The sequence below is a fragment of the Rhipicephalus microplus genome, chromosome 8 (assembly GCF_043290135.1).
Source record: "Rhipicephalus microplus isolate Deutch F79 chromosome 8, USDA_Rmic, whole genome shotgun sequence".
NCBI classification, from domain to species: Eukaryota; Metazoa; Arthropoda; class Arachnida; order Ixodida; family Ixodidae; genus Rhipicephalus; species Rhipicephalus microplus.
The window spans coordinates 12,274,648-12,297,385 of NC_134707.1; the positions used below are offsets into that span (position 1 = coordinate 12,274,648).

The following is a 22,738-nucleotide window of genomic DNA, read 5'->3' on the forward strand; positions in this document are numbered from 1 at the left end:
CGCTGCGCCGCCTTGACCCTCTCCGCGTCGACAGATCAGGCGCCCGCCAGGGACGCTGTCGCCAGTTTCTGTTTGAGCTAGAGCTTGCTAAGGCACGTGACAAGTCACCCCGGAAAAGGTGACACAAACCCATGAGTTGGATGGATGAGAAAGTTAAGTGAGCCATAGCAAAACTTAAGGAAACCTCTTGGGAACACAGACATGCTAAGCAGCAGGGTGAACCAACGGATGATGTTTAAAGAAAATGGTACATCTTTCTAAGCTGTTGAAAGAAAACATATTCCTTGTGATCAATGAAAAAATTAGAAGAAAGAGGGCTCAGTGGCTGGCAGAAGTACATAAAAAGGATAGAAATGGAGCTGCGAAATTGTGAAACCATCTAAACTTACTAAGAAATGAGACGAGCCTAGAGCAGAAGTTTATAACTACAGCTCAAGGTAGGCTAAAAGGGGACGAAGCTATTGAATATATAAGAACAAGGGTGACAGAAAAAAATCATCAATGAAGTGCCTTATGCACCTTAATAGACAAGGGTGGATCAAGTGGCGCAGTGGCTCCATTTTCACAACGAAAATGGGAAAGGGCTGAGAAGAGGGTTCCGAGTAGTACATCAACAGGCCCGGATGGCATTCCAATTATGCTGGTAAAGACATTGGGTCCGAAGTCTAAACAGACTTTGAGATAGGTAGTGAGCAGAACAATAATCGATGGTGAAGTCCCTGATGGATGGAAACTTAGCAGGATGAGCATGATCTATAAAGGAAAGGGGGACGAAGATGACATAAACAACTACCGTCCTATAACAGTGACATCAGTGGTCTACAGGCTGGCGATGCAGATTATACAGGAAAGACTGCGGGCATGGGTAGAGGTTAAGGGGGTGCTGAGGGATCTGCAGAATGGGTTTCGGAAACACAGAAGGTTCGAAGACAATCTGTTCTCACTGACGCAGTGCGTCGAAATAGCAGAAAAGGAAATAAGGCCCCTGTGGGTAGCATTTTTGGATATCAAGGGAGCGTACGATAGCGTGGTTCAAGAGGGCTTGTGGGGAATACTAGACACACTGGGTGTGGAATATGAAGTCAATAATCTTTTAAAGGAAATCTATAAAGTAACAAGGTAGTTATAAAGTGGGAAAAACAGGTATCCAAGCCCACAGAGTTAAAACGGGGACTTAGACAGGGGTGTCCACTGTCACCCTTGTTATTGATGATGTACCTACAAAGATTAGAGGCCAAATTAGAGGGAAGTGGACTTGGCTTCAACCTCTTTTTAGTCAAACAAGGAAAACTCATTGATCAGGCACTACCAGCATTAATGTACGCAGATGATATAGTGCTAATGGCCGACAACAAAAAAGATTTGCAGAAATTGATGGACATCTGCGGTAATGAGGGAGATAGGCTAGATTTTAGATTCAGTAAGGAAAAATCAGCAGTCATGATTTTTAATGATAACGAAGGTAGTAAGCTTAGAATACAGGTGACGCTAGAGATAACAGATAAATACAAATATCTGGGCGTATAGATAAGCAATGGGACCGAGTACCTAAGGGAACACGAAATATACGTGACGACTAATGGTAACAGGCATCCAGCGGTGATGAAAAACAGGGCACTGTGGAATTACAGTAGGTATGATGTTATGAGAGGAATATGGAAAGGGGTCGTGCTTTCTGGTCTGACGGTTGGCAATGCGGTCTTGTGCATGAGATCAGAAGTTCAAACAAGATCAGAAATTAAGCAACGTGGAATAGGTAGACTTGCTTTAGGAGCTCACGGGAATACACCAAATCAGGGAGCACAAGGTGATATGCGATGGACATCATTTGAGGGCAGGGAAGCTAGCAGCAAGATAAAATTTGAGAAGCGATTGAGATAAATGGGGCAGGAGCGTCGGGCTAGGAAGGTTTTCAGCTACTTGTACATGAAGGATGTCGATACAAAATGGCGGAAGCGAACTAGGATATCGATTGGTAAATACTTAGAAAACAGCAGGTGGCCAAACCAAAAAAAAAAAAAACTATCGGTTAAGAAGAAAGTGAAGGAAACAGAGACTGACATGTGGAGAATTGGCACGATGAAGAAGTCCGCGCTAGAGATCTATCGAACTTTTAAGCAGGAAATTGCCAAGGAAAGGATCTATGATAATACTCGTGGTAGTTCTCTACTGTTTGAGGCCAGGACGGGAGTATTGCGAACCAAGACATATCGGGCCAAATAGGAAGGGGTAGACACAGTATGCAGTGCGTTTGGAGAGGAAGAAGAAACTGCCGAACACTTGATAATGTTCTGTAAAGGGCTTCACCCTATAGTTCAGGATGATGGCGCAGAGTTTTTCAAAGCACTGGGGCTTAGGGACAGGGATGGTAAAATCGACTTTAAGCGGGTAGATTTAACTAGAGAGAGGTTATCTGATTGGTGGCTAAAGTTAAGGCACGAGTGAAAGTTAAACCCTTCACTGCAAAGTACCCGTCCAACTTTACTATTTGAAGGGGAAAGAAAGATAAATCTAGAGGTTAGGTCACTAAGTATTACGGCTAGGTGGCGTTAGCCGCCGCCCGACCTAAAGGGTACAGCCACATACATCCATCCATACATCCATCCAACCATCCATCCATCCAGCAGGTTCCAGCAAGCAAGACAACCTGAAGGGTGGCTAGCAAACCAGCACAGAGCGTGGTGGCCAGAGATTACCTTCAAGTGCTTCCCATAAAGATACGGCCGAAATTTCATGACTGCCCAAACGGCACCGAGGCATTTCTTTTCTGTCGTTTCGTAGCAGTTTAATTAAGCTTTGGACATTTGGACAGGGACGGGCTCGCGTAGGTGATGGCTCGCTCGAGGCCGTGCTTTCTGTACCGAGTCCCACACTGCTTGCCACTACCAACTCTGTACTTTAGCGGGGTCTGAGTTCGTGCCGGCTCATGACAATAATTATTTATTTACGACACACGGCAAAACCTCGACCATATCAGCACTCCTGCAAAACAATTCGTGAGCTCGTCACCTACCGGGAGAAATAAAAAGAGAGGGGACATGGGGACAATCAAAAGTAGACGTTTGGGCAAATGACTCTCTTTTTTTTCATTCATTTTTAACGCGAAAGTAGTTATATGGACGGTCTCGGCTGGTTTTCTGCTGTCGTCGCCGCCGCCGTCTTACACTCTGTATATACGTATCTATATATATGATAAGTCAAGAAAGAAAAAAAAAAGCCGCTCGCGCTCGGCGCCCAGCTCGTCACTTTGCGCCGACGCGCGCTTGAAGCCCACGCGTACTTTGCCCCGCGAAATGGGGAGAGGAGTAGATGCTTGTGCGCACGCTCTTATTCTTCGGCGGGGAGAATCGTGTGCCTTCCGCTTTTCCCGGAGTGATTGCGTTAGTTGCCGGGCTCATAAAGGTCACTTCGCTCGATCCACAGGCCCCATTTTAGAAAATTGCGCGCTTTTCATACACAGCGAAGTATAACAACTAGGACACTTGTTGGGTTGCACTCATCGGTACTTGTGATTACGTTTAGTGCGTCGTTTTTGTTTAAACAGCGCGTTAATTGTCGAGCAGTAAACGTTGTTCGCTCTCGTCGTGTGTATGCTGTTCTCGTGCGTCATTTGTACGTGATGTTACGATGGCCCGACGCCAACACGGTCCCGAAGACACCACCGCTCCGAACTCCGCCGCCAAGGTCACCATTCGTTTGGTAGCGTGTGTTACTCAGCTCGCGACGGCTTCTGCGCAGAGCTGATAGACGAGCGGACGAGACGACGGTGAGTTAAGGCAAGGTTTATGTACAGCATAAAAATAGAGGCGTTGCATATTCGGCAGTGGGGCCGACAGCCTAGGGACTCGAAGAGCCGAGATGTCTTCTCTCGCACGTATACATCGGCTTCTCTCTGACGCCTAGGTCAACTGCTGGCGACCCGCCGCTTGGCTTTTCTTATAGGCACCTGGTGGATCTTTGCGTCACCAACGTCCAACCAGAAGCGCCGCTGGCCGTGATATCAGAATCCTGCAACGGGGACCCGCCGCTGCGCGTGGTTGCACCCAAGGACGAGGGATGTTTGCTACGCATTGCGTAAGACTCGCCAGACAGAAAGGCGTCGATTGCTTCATCGGGCTCGTGGGCTTAGGGAGCTCGCTGTGCCTTGCGTAACAGACCGGCGCCGCGCTTGATGATATCGTTGAGTTGATCGCGTCAGGCAGGCTCGATCGCAGGCCTTGACACAGATTGCCTTTGCAGAGGCATTGACGTTCGACGTGGACTCCCAGGCATAACAGTGAGCAGCGCGCTGCACGTTTCAATCTGCTTGCCGTTCTCAGTGTTACATTCTGAGTGGTTGCTATCGCATTCATTGCTTCGCCCTTGCGGTAAAACTGTGACTTCTTTAGATGCGAAACTGTTTTTGACTAGTCTGCATAACGCCGTCCCTCCGTCCGCACCGCGCTCCCCTGGCCGCTGGTATTGGGGCGGTGGCATGTAGGTCACGCCTTCCCTCACAGGGCAGGCGCGTTGGCGTCACTCTCTCCCTTGCCTGTTGCCGCTCGCCGCGTGTCACATCACTCGCTTCACGCTCTCCACCTCTCGCAACGTTCGAGCGCAGATCGAGCGAACAGTCTTTCTCCTTTAGGAATCCTCCACTCTATGGAGCCGCGCATGACAGGTGCATGGTGCGACAGCTGCATTCTCCGCAATGGGCGGCACGCTAGTTCCGTGGTATAAAATCTCGGAGCGCGTGCGCCTCCATCTCTTCTGCGCAACACCGTGAAGAACGCCAGCACCTACGCCGCCGTTACTGTCAACGTTAGCGCCAGCACAAGCGCTCAATAAAGTACACCGTCTCACGCTCAAGTGAACAATTTCCCCGCTGCTTCGCATCCAAACATGGTTACTTTAAGCGAGAGATGCATAATTTTTTTTACCATTGTGGAATATGGCTTCCCAACTGTTTTTACATCGATATGGGAAACGGGGACTTCAGTAGAATGTTTAGAAGCGCTACACTTCAGTCGCTACTGACAACTTTGAAGGCCACGTGTTCATACGAGACAACATTGAAAGCTGGCAACGTGAAATCGCAGTTGACCTGAATAAGGGATCAGACTGTCATGTCACAAACGGCTGATCACTGAGGACATCGATTTTGGAAAACGACATATACAGATGCGCATAGGACCTGTGCACCTTCTAGGGTTGCGTTTCTGTACATACGCTCACCGTCACCCGCTTTACCGAGCGCAGCGACGACTCCGCCACCTGTTATATGGAAGTACGTAACTCATCACGAATTCAGCTTGAAGGCACTCAATTACACCGTAAAGGAAAAACGATTACTTTAACTACAGTGCTGCAGCCTGACTGATAATTTATAAAAAAACGGGTCAAAGTTTCAAGTTGTGGACAACTCACCAAGAAAAAAATCACAGCATATCCACGGAGGGAATGATGATGAGTGGGGCGGAGCTTCAGAGGATTTTATCGGTTAACCCTGAATCCATCCGTCGGTCCTCCTGACTGTGTCTGGATGGATGGATGTGGCTGTACCCTTTAGATCGGGCGGCGGCTAACGCCACCTAGCCGTCATACTTAGTGAACTAACCTTTACATTTATCTTTTTTTTCTTTAATTATCGAAGCTGAGGATTCGTACTTCGCAGTGAAGGGTTTAATTTTCACTCGTGCCTTGACTTTAGCCACCAATCAGATAACCTCCTTCTAGTTAAGTCTACCCGCTTGAAGTCTATTTTGCCCTCGCTGTCCCTAAACCCCAGTGCTTTGAAAAACTCTGCGCCATCATCCTGAACTATAGGGTGAAGCCCTTTACAGAACATTATCAAGTGTTCGGCAGTTTCTTCTTCCTCTCCACACGCACTGCATGCTGTGTCTACACCTTCGTATTTGGTCCGATATGTCTTGGTTCGCAGTACTCCCGTCCTGGCCTCAAACAGTAGAGAACTACCCCGAGTATTGTCATAGATCCTTTCCTTGGCAATTTCTTGCTTAAAAGTTGCTTAAAAAGCTTAAAAAGCTGCTTAAAAGTCTGTCACTCACAATAGCGCCACCTGCTGAGTCATCCATAAATGAGGTGGTCATGAACCGGTCACAGTAGAAGGGCGAACCCACGCCTTTAGGAGCTTCACCCCTAAAAACAAACATGATTCATACAACCGCTAATTTGGACGGATGCTCGATCGAATAGAAGCACAAAAAGGTGTTGAGGCTAGTGAAAGTAGTTACTACATTAACTACAATGTGAGCGTGCTGTTAGCAACACTGCTGGCGTGCTGAAAGAACATTAGCGAATGCGTTGGTCGCAAATTGATTGCGCCCCGTCGGTTCATGCATTCGTGAACGTCATCACACGTGCATTACAGCAGTCCAGATCGAAGGCAACACGAGCCGCAGTTTCACGGAAACAGGGAGCTTTTGCTATTTACCCGTTACGGAGCGCCGCATGCCTTTTTCTCGGGGCCCAACCGGAATCTCGACACGATTGCCCGGAACCGCTCGAACGCATGTTCGTTTATCGCGTGCCTCGCGACCTGCAGACGGCCCGGGAGTGTCCGAATGATTTCTTTCGGGCAGCTGGCCGACGATGGCTCAGTGCGCAATTTTCGACGCACTCCTGCTCTCTCTTCGTTTCTCTGTCCGCTTCTCGCACGTTTCTCGATTCTGCTTTTTTTTGCGCACCCAGTTTTTGTCGTCGTCGTTCTGAGCCACGTCGAGCAAGTGAGTGTTTCTCAAGGTCGGGCCAACACGCATGATACTCGCCAGAAGAAACAGCAGTGGAACGATCGATTGATTGATATGTGGGGTTTAACGTCCCAAAAACCACCATATGATTATGAGAGACGCCGTAATGGAGGGCTCCGGAAATTTCGACCACTTGGGGGTTCTCTAACCTGCGCCCAAATCTGAGCACCCGGGCCTACAAACATTTCCGCTTCCATCGGAAATGCAGCCGCCGCAGCCGGGATTTGAAGCGGTGGAACGATCACGTGGGCGTGAACGATGCGTGCGCACTCAAGTAGTTCTCTTGCAACAAGTTCTATCACAACGGAAATAGGTATAGTTCATTATACAACTACCGTTGAAGCTGGAATTAGATCGGCGTCGTGGACTGTGTCGCTGCCATGGACGCAGCCGACTGGAGCATATGACATAGCAGGCGCCACAGCGGACACAGACAGCATAAAGAGCGCAGATGGCCCGAAGCTGTTCGGATTGACTCTGCACTTTCGGATCACATGCATGTGACGTAGCCGCATATGAGCCGAGGCGTCCGCGGGTTGCCGGCGAGTCGTCCGAGACTTGGTAAATCGATGAAGCTTAGTAGTGAGAGAGTGCGCGACAGACGCCTCGTGAGCGTGCCGGATTACTTTCGCTGACACAGGTGGGGCAGAGAGCGTGACGCATGACGGCTGTGTGGCCGTACTAAACAAAGATTGATATATTCCCAAAGGTGAGCTTCTTTGATGAAGTGTAATGTTGGTACGCATGCATAATGATGAACGGCGCATAAGGCAAGAGGCACAGTGCAAAGAAAACAGGACTGCATGCTTTCCTTTCAATAATGGGGTAGGGGCTTTAAATCCCACAACAACGATTTCATTATGAGGGACGACGTAGTGGGTGTCAGCGGCAAGTTTGACTATGTGGTGTGTTTTAACCTGTACATAAATATAAGAACATAGAGTCCTAGCCTATCGCTTTCATTGAAACGCGGCCGCCGCAGCCAGCTATCGACTCCGTGATTTTCGAGTCAGGAGTCAAGAACGATAACATACACCACGGTGGGTTTTTCTTTTCAATCGGTCCCCTGTCCTATGCGGCTGTTTACCACAATAAGCTCCTACATCAGCGGTGGCGTATTCGTGCAGTAAAACTGACGCTTGGACAAAATCGGTGAGAACACCATTTTCTCGAGATGATGGCTCAGAGAACATCTCCGGTGTTGCTCATTCTTTTCGCGTGTTAATGTCCGCTGTATGGCACCAATTTAAACAAGCACCTCTTTTGCCATTAAAATCTCGAAGTGACAGGTGTAAATAGGGCTGAAGTTACTGAAAACTTGGAGTCTCGAAGATGCGAAAAGTCTTGAAATGGTAGTGTGCTTAACGTTAACATATGGCCAAACTCTCTTGTCTACGAGGAAGCAACGTGGAGAGTTGCTGTCCAGAATCGTTCGCGCTTTGCCTATAAGCGATTTTCTGTATGAAATGAACGTGTACGTTGTCGTCGCCGATCCCGTGCTAGCCCAAGAAGGACCGTTCCTGTATAAAGAAATAAACTTAGGAATGAAATAAACGAACACGTCTTTGTTGCAACTCAAGTACTCAACTCAAGAACTCAACTCAACACAAGCTTCGCCAAACAACCGTCGCATCCTGTCGCCCATATTGTCACCTCCTTTCCCTCTTGGTATTTGGTTGTATGTGGCGAGATGATTCGGAGACATGATTCGGGGAAGGTATACATAGGCTACGTCAGGGAGCAAAAGGAAGCGGAGCCCTGTACCTAGAGCACTACCCAATTAGCCGTTGAATTCCCCTTTACCCTCTTCCCCGAAAGTTTTTTCCTCAGTTTATTCTGCGTTTGGCTTATTACAGATGCTAGGCACGAAGTCTCGATGGCAACTCCTTTTGTTAAAAGAAATTTTCACCCTCTTTTTTATCCTCTCTTTTGATTGCTTACTCTTGCTTTGTTTTCGTTCTAATACTTGCATGTTATGCTGCGTAGCTGCACGGTAGCAGAGGTTGGTTGGTTCGTTCCTCAAAAACTTGGCGCGACTCACCTAATCAGATAGGCCGTGAATCGAAGGGTGCCTTGCTTTTTAAACTAATTCACTTTTTGAAGGGAAGGGTTGAATTCATTAGGTATTACAGGTAATAATTTAAAGTTGTAGAATTTCAAAACATCGAAAAAAATCTTTGAAAAGAGTTACATAATAAACAGACACAAAAAGAAACAAAAAAGCATGTACGCATAAAACAACTGAACTTAGCTACGTTTAGCATTCCATTCTTTTAGACTCTCGTAAGAAATTTGTAACAGCGGTAAAAAAGGCTCCTGTGGGTAAAAACTATACGCGATTGCGCCAAATGAGAGAATCACCGGAAGTGACAAGTTTGAGTTCATCTTTCGTAGGGCCTCTTCTATTAGTCTTTTCCTTCGACTTTTGAATCTTCGGCATGACAGGAAGAAGGGCTCCAAAGATTTTATGTCGCCAGTTTCGTCATCCTCGCCTTCTTTCGCGTGCGTCCATTCGAGCAGCCATTACGCTTTCAAATAGTGGGTATTCCTGAGTAGTCTTGTGTGATTTAATAGGAGTGCGATATCAGAGTGGCGTGGTATGAAACTATAGCACTAACGAAGCTTACAGTGGCTATCATTCGCACGTATAGGGTTAGCTGTTGTGTTTTACACGAAATACACGCTGCTCGACTGACAGTCTTGCACTAACTAGGTTTACAGTTGCTATTCGTCGCACACAGAGTTGGCTGTTGCGTCTTACATGAAATGCATGCTGCTCGGCTGCCAATCACGCGTTGACGCCGTTTGTGGGTACAATAAATTTGATAATGTTAGTAAAGAACAAGATGTAGTAGGCAACTGCCTACTACAACTAGTCGAAAAAATGGTCGAAGTTTTACGTTGAATTTACTGCTGAAACATCAGGACTGCGTAGTGCTATAATCGTTGTTTATTGCTCCTTTTATACTAATTTGTTGTTTTCTCATTATCCTAGTCAAATATATAGTGTAGCAAACGGGACTTTTCGTCTCGTTTGATCTTGCCTACAGTTGCTTCGTTTCACCATGTTTTCACCCTTCTCTCAAGATACCTTATTCTAGTTCTGGGCTGTTACCGCTGGCGAGGTTCCTGGGGTGACCTCTTGATAGTAAGGAGCTCAAATATACAGAGAACATCCACCATATGTAATTCTAGATCACTGGACGCAACTGCCATTGTTAACTATAGCTCAAAAGTGTTACGATATTGTAAAGACTGCACAATTAAACGAAGTATTAGCCGAAACATTCATGTCTGACGAATATTGTTGTGCACTTTTTTCATTGCAGCGAAGCCAGTGAAGCAAAGAAGCATCATCACAAACCTTGTTTGTATACCTTCATACACATTAGAGGAGCACTTTTAGGATCATTAATCTGAAGACAATGACCACATTCATGAAGCAACGCTTCAAATGGTGCGGGCGTTTATGTCTGGCTTCTGGGCTCCCCTTCGTTCAACTTCCCGGAAGTATCAAAGCACATAACACCAGCCTACCATGGAAGCAACTGTACTTTGTCTACTCACTCATTTGCTTCGCACAGTTCGTTGTGATCCAAGTGCTTTACTTCTGTCAAATATTGGAGGCCGTGTTGGACGACGTTCAGCTATTCACGAAGTCTCTCTACATTCTATTGTTCGTCGTCCTTACCTTTAAGGTAGTCTTGAACTACTGCTGCGCTATGGCGAAATCTCGCTGCCTTCTCGATTTCTTCAAGTCGTCGGCGAAGTACGAAACCGATGCAGGATTTGTCGCGCCTGAGCGTTGCAACAAAGTTAGAACATGCTTCATCATACGACTTTTGCTCTGTCTAGCATTCATGGCTAACGTGGCAATGAGCACTTATCTCTCTTTCGAGTACCTGGACTACCTGGGTTACTCTGGAATTGTAGACGTACTTTTGAGGGCGATATGCGTGGGAGGCAATTTCCTGTTCTACGTTTTTGAAATGGTACCCTTCATTGTCCTCAGACCATGCGCCGAAGTGATTCGACTCTACATTCAGCATCAACATAAACTTCTTCATCCACTACTAGACGCTCGCTGTAACGTTCCCATTGCGAAGCGTTCTAAAGAGCTTGAAGCGATCAGGATCAACCTCTGCACTATTGCGGCACTCAAGCAGCAGCTTAATGCGATCTGGCGTTGGTCTATCGTGGCCTCGGGAGCGATTGTACTCACAGTCTCCTGCATATGCATTTACTCTGTTTTCACCGAGGAATTTTCCGCCGTTCAGCACCTCCTCACGATCTTGTACAGCATTTCATCGGCCTTAGATTTTGTTGACATTGCCAACGTAAGCCAACAACTTGTGAACGAGGTGAGTGGATGCTACGTTGTGCATTACGAGCGCTATTTTGTTTAGGTGTATAGTCACTTCGATGTACTTTCAAATAACCGAGAGAGAGAGAGAGGAACATTGACAAAAAAAGTACCAGGGAAGTTAACCAGGCCTAAACCTGGAAAAGTGGCCGGTACTTCCGAAGGAGCAAGTGTAAAAAAAGTTAGAGGAGGAGAGAAAAGCTACTCTTGCAGTTTATTTCCAATGCCCCTTCGCTTGACTCTACGCCATGCGCAATATCCAGCCGTAAAATTAGCACCACTAAAACATTACTATAGCTAAACCATAACTGCTACTATCGCAGGAGTTCTGCATATGATATCACAGACGCTGAGTCAGTGCAGTGCATTGGAGAAAACGCAGCAGTGCTTTTATTATCACGGAAGTGTGGTGGGTGGTTCTGTAGTACGAATATCTTCTCGATAGTAGAAGCGTTTTTGTCTTTGGGATATACGAGAGTGCAGAAGTGAAGCCTCTGCTTTGCATTAGAGCAGCAGTAACACAAGATATGCTCAGTAGTTCATCCGCCATTCACCGAGAAATCTGTTATAGCTAACAATGCAACTACTTGTAAGAAATATGACGTAACACGACTCATGAAGATGAACATTCTTATATGAAACACTGTTCAGCAAGCACGTGTCGAACTGTAGGTTGGTGGGTGCGTGCGAAACTTTACTTGTGTCCGAAAAACGCACGTTAGCGCTCAGTGGGCCACGCCCACATCGGGGCCGCCAGGCCAAGCCTGTCAGCCGCTCCGCAGGCCTGCTGGACGATCCAGAGTTGGCCGGACTGTATAGTGCCTTGTGTTTACTCATGCCCCTGATTTTGTTTTTATGGATTCGGTAACTGACATGCTCAATTCATGCAATTTAGAACCACTGGAAATTCAAAGACAAAAACAAAAACTTAAAACGTTATATTGTATAATGCAAGGGATATTAAAAATACCTAAAGACGAGTACATACGCCTTCCCGGAAAACGTAGCGCCAGATTAAATCATGTTGTGCCCATTAAACCTTTCAACACTCGCACTGACATCTTTCGGTGGTAATTTTTTTCGGATGCTATAGAACAATGGAATCGTTTACCCCATCATGCTGTTAACAGTACCAATGTGCATTCTTTTGACAGATAAATTGATGCTTATTTTGGTCATGGTTGAAGTGAACTACTGCCAATTTTGGTTTCTTGTGTGCATTGCTATTTGAGTGCCATTTGCTTTGGTTTTATGTTTGTACCTAATATTGTACTCCCTCCCTGTTATGACCCTCAAGCGACGGTTGACAGTATTAATAAATAAAATAAATAAAAGACCTAGTACCACCCATGAACTAGAGCACAAGTCTTAGTGTTTTGGCGAATAAACTTTTCGCACTTGAAAACCGAGCCCCACTTTGATAAACAAAATGAACACCTCTTGAAGTCGCGCAGGCACAGTGGGGCTTGGAAATCTTGGTTTTCCGTTTGCACACGCTCGGCTTGTAGAATCACTGGTGTTATCGCAAGCATTGTTGGGAGAATTTCACGACCCATGGCTCTCGCAGAGCGTTTATGTGCAGCGTACTGGCAGTATAACAGTATGAAGTATACAAAAATAACAAACATGCTGAACCTAGACAGCGCGAAGATAAATTGGCACATATTCAATGGATGTGCTGCTTATATATATCGTAGACATGTGTATTTACTGCCCGCATTGTTTACATATCTCGGCACGCGTTTGGTTAAAAAGGCCTTTGTCTTTACTTTTCAGATGCGGCAAATACGACACACACTTCAGAAAGCTCCAACTTATTTCGAAAATGAAGTGTATTACTATCAAGTTGGTACCTTTTATTCGCTTACGCACTGTCAAATATAATAACTGACTATGGCTAGGTTGTTCACTTCAGAAAGAAATTAACAATGTTTTTTTATATTGATATCACAGCTGATCCACTTGAGGGCCTCGATAAAACCTAAGGAGATGGCTCTGTCCGGAGCTGGATTTTTCACGTTTAATCTGCCCCTGGCAGTTTCGGTAAGCAAGATTGCTACTATGTTTTCTTATCGTTGTTAAAATGGCAGCTACCTCTTGAACAAGCCAGTAACATTCCTCTGACAATAATGAGACCTATTGCCATTAAAGACGTCATCCTGCTCGAGGTGAGTTTAAACCATTTCTTGTGACTGTCATCAAAAGAGCGGTTGGTCGACAGCAACCATTACGTCTACGTAATATCAAGATAGGTTACCACGTTGGGCAATTATTGAAGGCTTTATTCGCATTAGGTAAAGAAAAATTGTAAGCTCGTGCGTTATAAAATTGCAGAATTGAGAGTAATACCTCCAGGCGGGATATTTGGTTCATTGTTGTCGAACGTTCTTAAACTGCATGCACAAAATGACCAGGACTCGGGCAACTGGGGTACGAGTGGTGTTATTTGCGTTTGATTGCTCGTGTCCTGGTCGTATAGGGCAGTTTAAGAACGTCTAGAATAACTGATAACACGCCGCACTAAGAAATCATCGGACAAAGAAAACAACGCGGACATATTTACACTCATTTGATCTTTCTCGGGCCTTATGCAGGCATATTTCTTTGGCAACTGATGCGTGCGAAGAGTCTGTGCAAAGTGGCACGTGGCCTATGAAATTTCTCATGTATAATGCGTGATGTGTACAAGAGTATTGAGATTTATTAGTTGCCTGTATTCTGGAGCGGCTGTCGCAATAAATAATCTTAACTATTTCCTTCAACTATAGTGCTTCTTTCATAGAATAGAGTTTCGCTCAAGGTGTCCATGTGCCCAACTCAGCCTGTGTCGTGTAAATACTTGGTGATGATAAGAATTACATTGGAGCAGTAGCGTACTGTACTCGGCGACAACGTTTCTTGGCACTGGAGCGAAGGCTACAGAGCCAAATAGCGGTCATCCTACCGCCAGTGAATGTAGTTCCCACAACAGCGCCCGTATTTTCTCCGTGAAATATAGGGGTTCCCCCTTTATTTTCTACGTGGAGCTGTTTGAGACAGGACTTAGCTCCCACCATTAAGATAGACGTATTTACTTGAATTTATTCGCCATGACTTCGCGTTGTTGAACGCGCGAGAAAGTGCCGCATTTTCATGTGCATCTCAAACGCTAAGCGGCGTCTGCGTCTAAATGAAACGCTGATGGTGCGCCCCCGTCACTTTCCATGGCGTTACGAGACGCGCGACAAAACGGACTACGCGTAATGCTACATGTGCAGAAGCTCCGCCTACGTAGCTCTCCCTTCAGTGCCAAGAGAAGTTGTCGCCGAGTATAACTGTTTGTATATAGAACTATCAAGAGTTGACATTTATAACACCCATGCTTTTCAAATCTGGGAAATATTTAATTTTTCTTAACTAGGTCATTTGTAGCTTTGCCTTCAGTGCCAAGAGAAGTTTTCACCGAGTATTCACCTTTTCATAAACGCCTCCCTGGGCGCCGCCATAGCCCTCCTTGGGCTGTGCAAATTGGCGCGTCCTCTCGAAAATGCACTGACAACGCTGCGCCTTTGTACTCCTGCGCACAGCCCATCATGGCGGTGTTTTTTTTCCTTCCTGTGAAAAGGTGTATAATAACTGTTTGAATATGTAACTATCATGAGTTGACATTTATAATACCCCTGTTTCCCAAATCCGGGAATTATTTCATTTTTCTTAACCAGGTCATTTGTAATAAATTTGTTTGCAGCTTGCAGGTGCAGTCATCACATACGCAGTCATTCTTGTGCAAACCGGTGAAAGCGTCAGGACTGCCTGAGCCCAAGATGAAGAACGTTGGTTAGCTGGATTCCAATCCTAAAGAAAAAAAAAATCGCGAACCTTCGGAATACCTTAAGTACGACACTGCTGTCGTCAGTGTCACGAAGGCTTAAGGAGCATGTCTAAATTACAGCATTCTTTCTGGAGGTAACTAGTGTAATAAACTGGTATGAATATGATGCCAGAAACTGATACATCTTCATTTTCAGTCTATTCTAAAGCTTTATTTTACAGGGTGAGAAGTAACAATAAAACAAGCATGCCATTTTTAAATTTCATGAACATGATCACTTTATCTATTTAATTCAGCTGAGGTAACGTTGTATTAGAAAAAAAAGTTGCCTTGAAGGCACCATTTAAAATCTATTATGATACAAACATCAGCACCTAACCGAAATGACGGAACCTTATCTCGTACCCAGACCACTGCTCAAGTCTTACTATAAAGCCACGTTGACATTGCATCACATGTCCTCCGTTACATTGGGAACAAGTCTACCATGCGAGCGAGCCGAAACGTCATTATTTTGTCCATTTGGGGAAGATGCAGCCATTTTGCATTTTATTATACCGCGTATACTGTTAGCAAAAAAAAAAGAACTCCAATAAGGCTGGTGCCTTTAACAGTGCTCCGAAGTGCGTTTGTAGGATCTTGTGCCCGGGTAGCGTTGCTTAACGATTCATGAAATGAGAAGAAAGCAACAACGCAAAGCAAGATGGAAGCTTCAAGACATACATCAAGGATCTAATACTGGGTCTTTCTGGGACGAATGTTTCAAGAAGCGGCCTTGTATTATTTAAAGGGGTTCTAAATAACAATCTATGTCAGAGGGAAAGCTACATGTATGGCGATGTCTAAAATGGCAATATTATAAACAGGAGCACCTTACTTATTGAGAAATAAGGCTAAACGTATCGCATGACGTGCGCCACGAGTAGGAGATTTCGGAAATAGTCCCCACAGAGAAGAACCGCTCGTGCATCGAGAGACATAATAAAATGATCCTTTGCAGTTTCTGTTTCACTTATTGGAAGAACCGCCTGGCCTTACCATGGGGAATGGCGCGCGTGTCTTTGAAATTTCTGTTTTAAGTGGTGCCATCTAGCGGCACCCCGTTTAACCAAGGAATCAAAAACTTTTTTTTGATGGCCGTTGTTCCTGCTGTGGCTCCCGCTACTTTAACTGTGCCGCTGCTAGTGTCGGCGGCCGCGCAGCAAATGTGGGCAACGTTTGGCACGATAACAGTAACGTCAGAAAGACCGCTTTCAGGCGGTCGATTTGAAGTGCGCTAACGTGACGCAGACCGCTAAAATGGAAATTATTACAAAATAAGCACTTCCTTGGCTCAGAAGTTGCACTACGAGGTTTCTGGACCGCTATTTCAACAACAAACGCCGACTTCTAGTAAAACTGTTACTGTCGTAGAACCTGTAATGGTGTAACAGTGGTTGCCCGGATTCTCACCTTAAGGTCGTGGGTTCGATCCTATCAGTGGTGGTCGACTTTTCATCAAGAGGAAATGCTAAGACTCGTGCAGCGTGTGATGTGAGCACACACTTAAAAACACAAGGAAGTGAAAACTTCTAGGGTCCTCCACTACAGCAAGCCCCGTAATCACATTTCGGTTTAGGAACGATAAACTTTATATGTATTATTCCTAGTTGTGCTTAGGTGCCTTGATTCGCTGTTTTGAAGGTGACAAGACTACTTCTCGACACGTTGGTCCCAGCGGCCATCCATGCTCAAGAGTTTGAAAACCTTGAAATACAAAAGCGTCTGCTAGCTCAGGAGTCGACTCATTCATAAGTGTGTAGTACGGACACAAAGACTCTTGTTTCTGCAATAAAATATCCTGCAGGGTCAAGTGACTGCCGGTGCTCTTTGTTGCTGCTAGTGTTAGCATGCCTCAGCATGCATCATTGCACATTTTATGTCATAAGTATTTTCATTTTTTTCTGGCGTTCAGGTATCAATGCAACAACAACAACAACAACAACAACAACAACAACAACAACAACAACAACAACAACAACAACAACAACAACAACAACAACAACAACAACAACAGCAGCAGCAGCAGCAGCAGCAACAACAACAAAAACAACGACAACAACAAGAAAAAACTGTCAGGCCAACGCGGAACGCGCAGCACAGTTCAAGCGAAAGCTAGAAGAGTGGATTTCCAAGAGCCCTTTTTAAAAAACATTCTTCAAGCACACTTGCAGATTAACGACTGCGCCATAAATCATCATAATTGTTGTGTAATCATGGAAGAATGCACCATGCCATTCTTCGTCCTTCTTTGAAGAAGCATGGTGCCCGCTGCACACATGCAGTGAAGTTTGTGAAATTTTTCGATGCTGGGGCCGACTGCGATGAAAACTAGAGTATAAGTATGTGCAAAACGCGCTACGTCGATTAAGTGCGATGAAAAATTATGGATAAGGTTTTTCCGATGGACGGAGCATTCTATGTCCCACTCGTTACCCGATTCGCCTAGTACGAAGCTTCATTGTTCTTTTGCTGTTCTAGGACGCTTCACTACTCGTATTAACGAGATTTCTTTCCTGACAAGAACCCTGCCTATAAAGTCAGTTCGCAGCGAAGTTTTTTTGAAAGTGTGGCTTCCTTCATAGATCCTGACCGTAATGTTGCGCTCACGGGCGATTTCAACTGTAGATTCCTTTCTTCACTTGTTACTCTTTATTTAATTTTTTTGTTTCGAGCGATAGAGGTTACGTACCCCAGCGGTGGTGGTGGCAGTGGACCACTACGACGCGAAAACATAGCTCTTGTGATCTCATAACAGCTTTCACTGTAAAGAGGCCACTGGATACGCTTATTGCGGGATTCCAATTCTAAAAAAAAAAAAAACATCGCCAACCTTCGGAATATTTTGAAGGCAACACTGCGGTCGTCAATGCCCCGAACACTTTACAAGCATGCAACCTGTGATCATATGAAGAATGATCACAGGTTCCAATGCAAGGTCGCACTAGTTCACCACAATTAATTGCATGCACATTCGTATGATAATGACTAACGTTACTGTAGCCCGTCGGTTCTCTCTCTTTTCATCCTTGGGTACACTTACGGGCAGCTCAATGAAAGGTGGGACGCAAAATGTGCTGTAGCAAATGTCAGCGCTAGTGGTAAATATTCAAGGCGTCTTCGTGCAAAATTAATCAACAGATACGTCTTGGTTGCAGTCCTATGTGGCCAGCGGCACCATTTGCGATTCCCGTGCAGATCAATATACCTCAATATGCATACAATTTATACAACAGCTGCCGCATGTGAATAACATGTAGACGACACTCGGCCTATGTTTCGTTTGTAATTCTCCCTTACTGCAATATGCATCTGTCATCACACTATGTAATTACCTTTGTTTCACAAGACTCGCTGCTGTGAAGCCGCTGCCAAACGAAACGGGGCTGTGGCCCTGAAAGATGTTTGACAGCCTTCTCTGCACCTTTGTTGCTTGTAACAGTACCTGATACAAATAAAAAAAATCTATTTGATTTGATGTTATGGCCAGTAAATACCAGAACAAAGGAAGTCATTGAAGGATAGTTTAATTTACTACACATTCCCAGGTTAGTATTGGTGAGTACGATAACATGTTTTACATGCCAAGGCATGGCCCTGCCTGTTTAGTGTATTTATTGCTTACAACAATTCAGTTAAGACTTACTGAAAGAAGGAAACAGCGCACAAACAAATTTTGTTAATATAGCAACCCGTACATCGGGGCCAGATTCAGTAAAGGCTACAGATAAGCGCTAACCTATCCACTCCACGCGCGAACTTTCCCCTTCAGCCCTCTCCACACGGCACCTTTATATTTTGGCCACGCTACGATATTGCCATAAGTGTCCACACTCTCACCAATCTTATATTTCTCGTATGTGAACAAGTTATACTAAATGGCAAAGAATGAAGCAACTTGAATTAATTTAACACTGCTCACAAGAGTACATTACAAAGGAACTTTTACTCTAACGCTGACATGTGCAAACTGACACACGTGAAATTTGATTGAGGTGTCAAAAAAACAATTCCTGTGACTACTTGTCACGTGCCTCACATATTGCCGCACATGCTCTTTTTTTTCCGGTGTTTGATGCTGCTGATACATTACACGTGTAGGTACCGCCTTAAGCAAATCGCGCCAGAATGTCCAGCTGGTAGCATTCCCGATTATCTTGCGATCACTTGTCAGGCTGGAGCGCGCAAACCCGAATGGCTGAGTTGATTCTAGATCAAACGCGGCCACCAGAAATAACGCTCGTGTGTTCGATGTCACATATATACAAATGCCAACATGCCTTGCCATGGATCAGTTTTATCGACGGCCGACACTCTGTTCGCCGCTATCAGTGCATGCTGTCGTTCTTTATGAAAGGGAACACGCGAGCGGGTGGCCTGCGCTGTGCCGCGGCAGTCTACACCATCAACCAACAGCTAAGGAAAACATGTCTGCTTCTGACGTCATCTTTTGGTGAATAAGGCAGCGAATCATGACCGGCTGACGAGCACTGAGATTACGTTCGGTCCGCTCGTGCAACGGCAACGGCTGCAGCATGCTCGGTCACCACCCTCGATTTCTTCGCCGCAGACGACGCGCTGCAGGCATCCCACGTCAAGCGAGCTGAGAGGGAGTGTAATAGAGCAGCGATTGACTACCGGCCAAGAGTCGTTATCTTCTATTCCAATAGCTGACCCCAAAATCGGACGTAGTTTTTTTTTTAGCAGTCGATTTATGCTGCTGTAGGCAGCCGTCGCCGAGCGCAGGCCACGTGATCGCGTGTTTCACTTCATAAACAACGGAAGTGTACTGTGTGTATTGGTGTAATCTGACCTTCCGTTTCACGGCCGCAAGCTCGGACATTCAAGTTTCATCTCGGAAAAGCAGACTGCTGCCTTCGTCCTCGTCCTCGTCCAAGTAGTCGACTGCAACCCCGTCGCCAAGCGCAACCAGCGAGCTCAGGCAAGCACAATTTTAAGTCATCCCCGCGAAAGCGTTCCCACCGAAACCAATTAACGGCTAGCCACGCGACTAAAGTACCAAAACATAATGTACTAACAAGCCACGGGATCAAAAAGTGATTTAAAGATACCATGTATCACCTATAGTATGAGGCTGGAATCACGTGATAGCTGGTCACGTGTTCCTGCCAAGAACCACGGAATAGATAGTACCGCAAACTTTTTGAAAATCACGAGATCACATGACGTTTAGTGTAGTGTCACGTGCCCACCGACCCCTCGATACACGTGCGTAGTTACACGGCTGCCGAACTAATTAATAGATATGATTTATATGTGGGGTTTAACGTCCCAAAACCACCATATGGTTATGAGAGACACCATAGCGGAGGGCTCTGGAAATTTCGACCACCTGGGGTTCTTTAACGTGCACCCAAATCTGAGCACACGAGTCTACAACATATCCGCCTCCATCGGGAATGCAGCCACCGCAACCGGGATTCGATCCCGCGACCTGCGGGTCAGCAGCCGTGTACCTAAGCCACTAGACCACCGCGGCGGGGCATGGCTGCCGAAGTGGGCAGCACCATATTGTCAGTAGATGGCATTTTCGTGCATATATAGCATCGCATTTTACTACAGTCTATGAAACACTACCGTCTTTAGGATTACTTATTTATGTACTTTTTAGTAAACGAACACACCGCCTAATACTTACGTATTTGTGTGGCGCCTCAGACATGCTTAATATTATTTTTTTGATCGACGAAATTCACAATCATGACCGCAGCCAACAGTAGAAGACAGCTGGGCGTTCAGCAACTGCTTATGCTTTGGCCAGATGGCTGAATGGTGTGACAGACAGATATACAGGCGGACCAAAAGAACGCAAGCGTCCTCATCCGTTCACTAACCCCGTCTCTTCGTTTCTTACTGCCCGCGCATCGTTTGTTTAGATCACTGTATATGCGCGGTTTTGGCTGAGACAGCGTTCGCGCGGGCTTAATTTGGCCCTGCATTCGTATCTGGCGTAGCGAGCCTTCACGTGCGGGCGTCTCCGAAGACGCGCACACATGAAGGCTCCCTAATCTGGTGGGCGTCATTTGCCACAGTGATGCAAATGCGAATGCAACCTGAAGGGGGTTAAACCGCAAGTAAGAGAGGTGTGAGACCACTTTGAAAAACTCCCGGTGCAACACATGAAAACAGTTTGTGCCAGTTCCCGTGCTCGAAACAGTTTAAAAAAAGGCGAAGTCATGGCTATGAATGTAGCAACGGTCAAGAAAGTTTCTGCGTTCATGTCACAGCAAAAGGTCTTTAAAAATCTTGGCGTGGTCTAGGACTAAGGTTGCACGGCGGGCTTGTTGGTTATTCATGTTGTTCGAGGTATAGCGCGTCCAGGCTAGCACGTGGTTGTGACGCGCCATGTTTGGGTATAAGTATTGCTGTTTCTCGGATTAAACCGCATTGTTGAAAGTTAGCGCCGTGTATGTGTTCTGTGTTTTCTTCTCTGTCCCGTCCTGGATGCGCTATACCTCGAACTACGTGGTCTAGGAATTGAACCCAGGATCAGTGTCGTTTTGGGGTGTTCGCTGTACTGATTCAGCTAACCAGATAGCGAGTAAATTTAAGTGCGATGCCCAATCAGTCAACAACGAGGTACATAGGTACACAATGTTAAAACCGATTTATTCATTGATATGTGGGGTTTAACGTCCCAAAAGCACCATATATGATTAGGAGAGACGCTGTAGTGGAGGGCTCCGGAAATTTCGACCACCTGAGGTTCTTTAACGTGCACCAGAATCAGAGCACACAATCCTACAGCATTTTCGCCTCCATCGAAAATGCAGCCACCACAGCCGGGATTCGATCCCACGACCTGCGGGTCCGCAGCCGAGTAGCCACTGCACCACCGTGGCGGGGCGATGTTAAAACCGGGTTCGGTGGATTTATGCGAGGTCAATCAAGGCTTATTAAGAGATCATTGCAACCAGACTGTGGGCAGACAAAAAGCTTGAACGCGTTAAATTCTAGTTGGCATGAAATATCTACAAGACAACGACATGTCCGGGATTAAATTCGATAGGACGCAAGGACGCACTCGTGTAGTTATTGTATTTTTAATATTCTAATCACTGGCATAGACTGGGACGTTGCTCTTTTGTTGTTCTGCTCATCGAGTCACATAACGGTCAGATTACTGTAGCTTTTCTGAAGAACCTGATGTTCCACTCTCTTGCTCGTTTGTACCAGGATGACGGAGTAAGTGATAATAGACCCACCAATCTGCAAAGCACACAAGTGAAAAGACTGTTGCCGTAACCCAGAAATGTGCACACCTAAAATTGCGATTATTGCGACATTATCGAGAGTCTCGTTTGTAGGCAAACTCATCACACCTAACCTAATACTAATGTTTTTCATGTACTGCTCATTAATTATGTGGTGTGTAAGAGGAGCAACTTACAGACACAAGCAAAGGAAAGTCCAGTGAGAAGAACTTCGCCCCGCTGAAGGACCAGTCTTCTGGTCGGAGAGAAACGAACAGGTGGGACACCTGCGAAGTATGAAAATGCACTTCTGTTCAAGCCCTAACTGAAAAATAGTTGAGCACAGGAGAAACTAGGTTGTTTTTTTAACAATATGGCAAAGACCTGCATTGAACAGCAATTATTCACATTTGATTCACTTTATAATATAATTTGTAACATATTCGGCTGCGTACAATTGGGATAATCATCGCAAGTAGCGGCCCACAAAGCTTGCTCTGTTTAAAAACAAAGTGAAAACTCAGAGTCGTTTTTTTTTAAATGGGCGCGGTAATTTATTGCA

The 22,738-nt window shown here is 45.6% G+C and overlaps 1 long non-coding RNA gene across 1 annotated transcript; it reads left to right on the forward strand.

Moving 5' to 3' along the window:
* The first annotated feature begins 10,222 nt into the window (after positions 1 to 10,222).
* LOC142768389 (uncharacterized) lies at positions 10,223 to 14,958 on the forward strand. Its single transcript, XR_012885268.1, has 3 exons — positions 10,223 to 11,110; positions 12,889 to 13,155; positions 14,840 to 14,958. It is a non-coding gene; the product is annotated as an uncharacterized LOC142768389 (long non-coding RNA).
* The last annotated feature ends 7,780 nt before the right edge of the window (positions 14,959 to 22,738 follow it).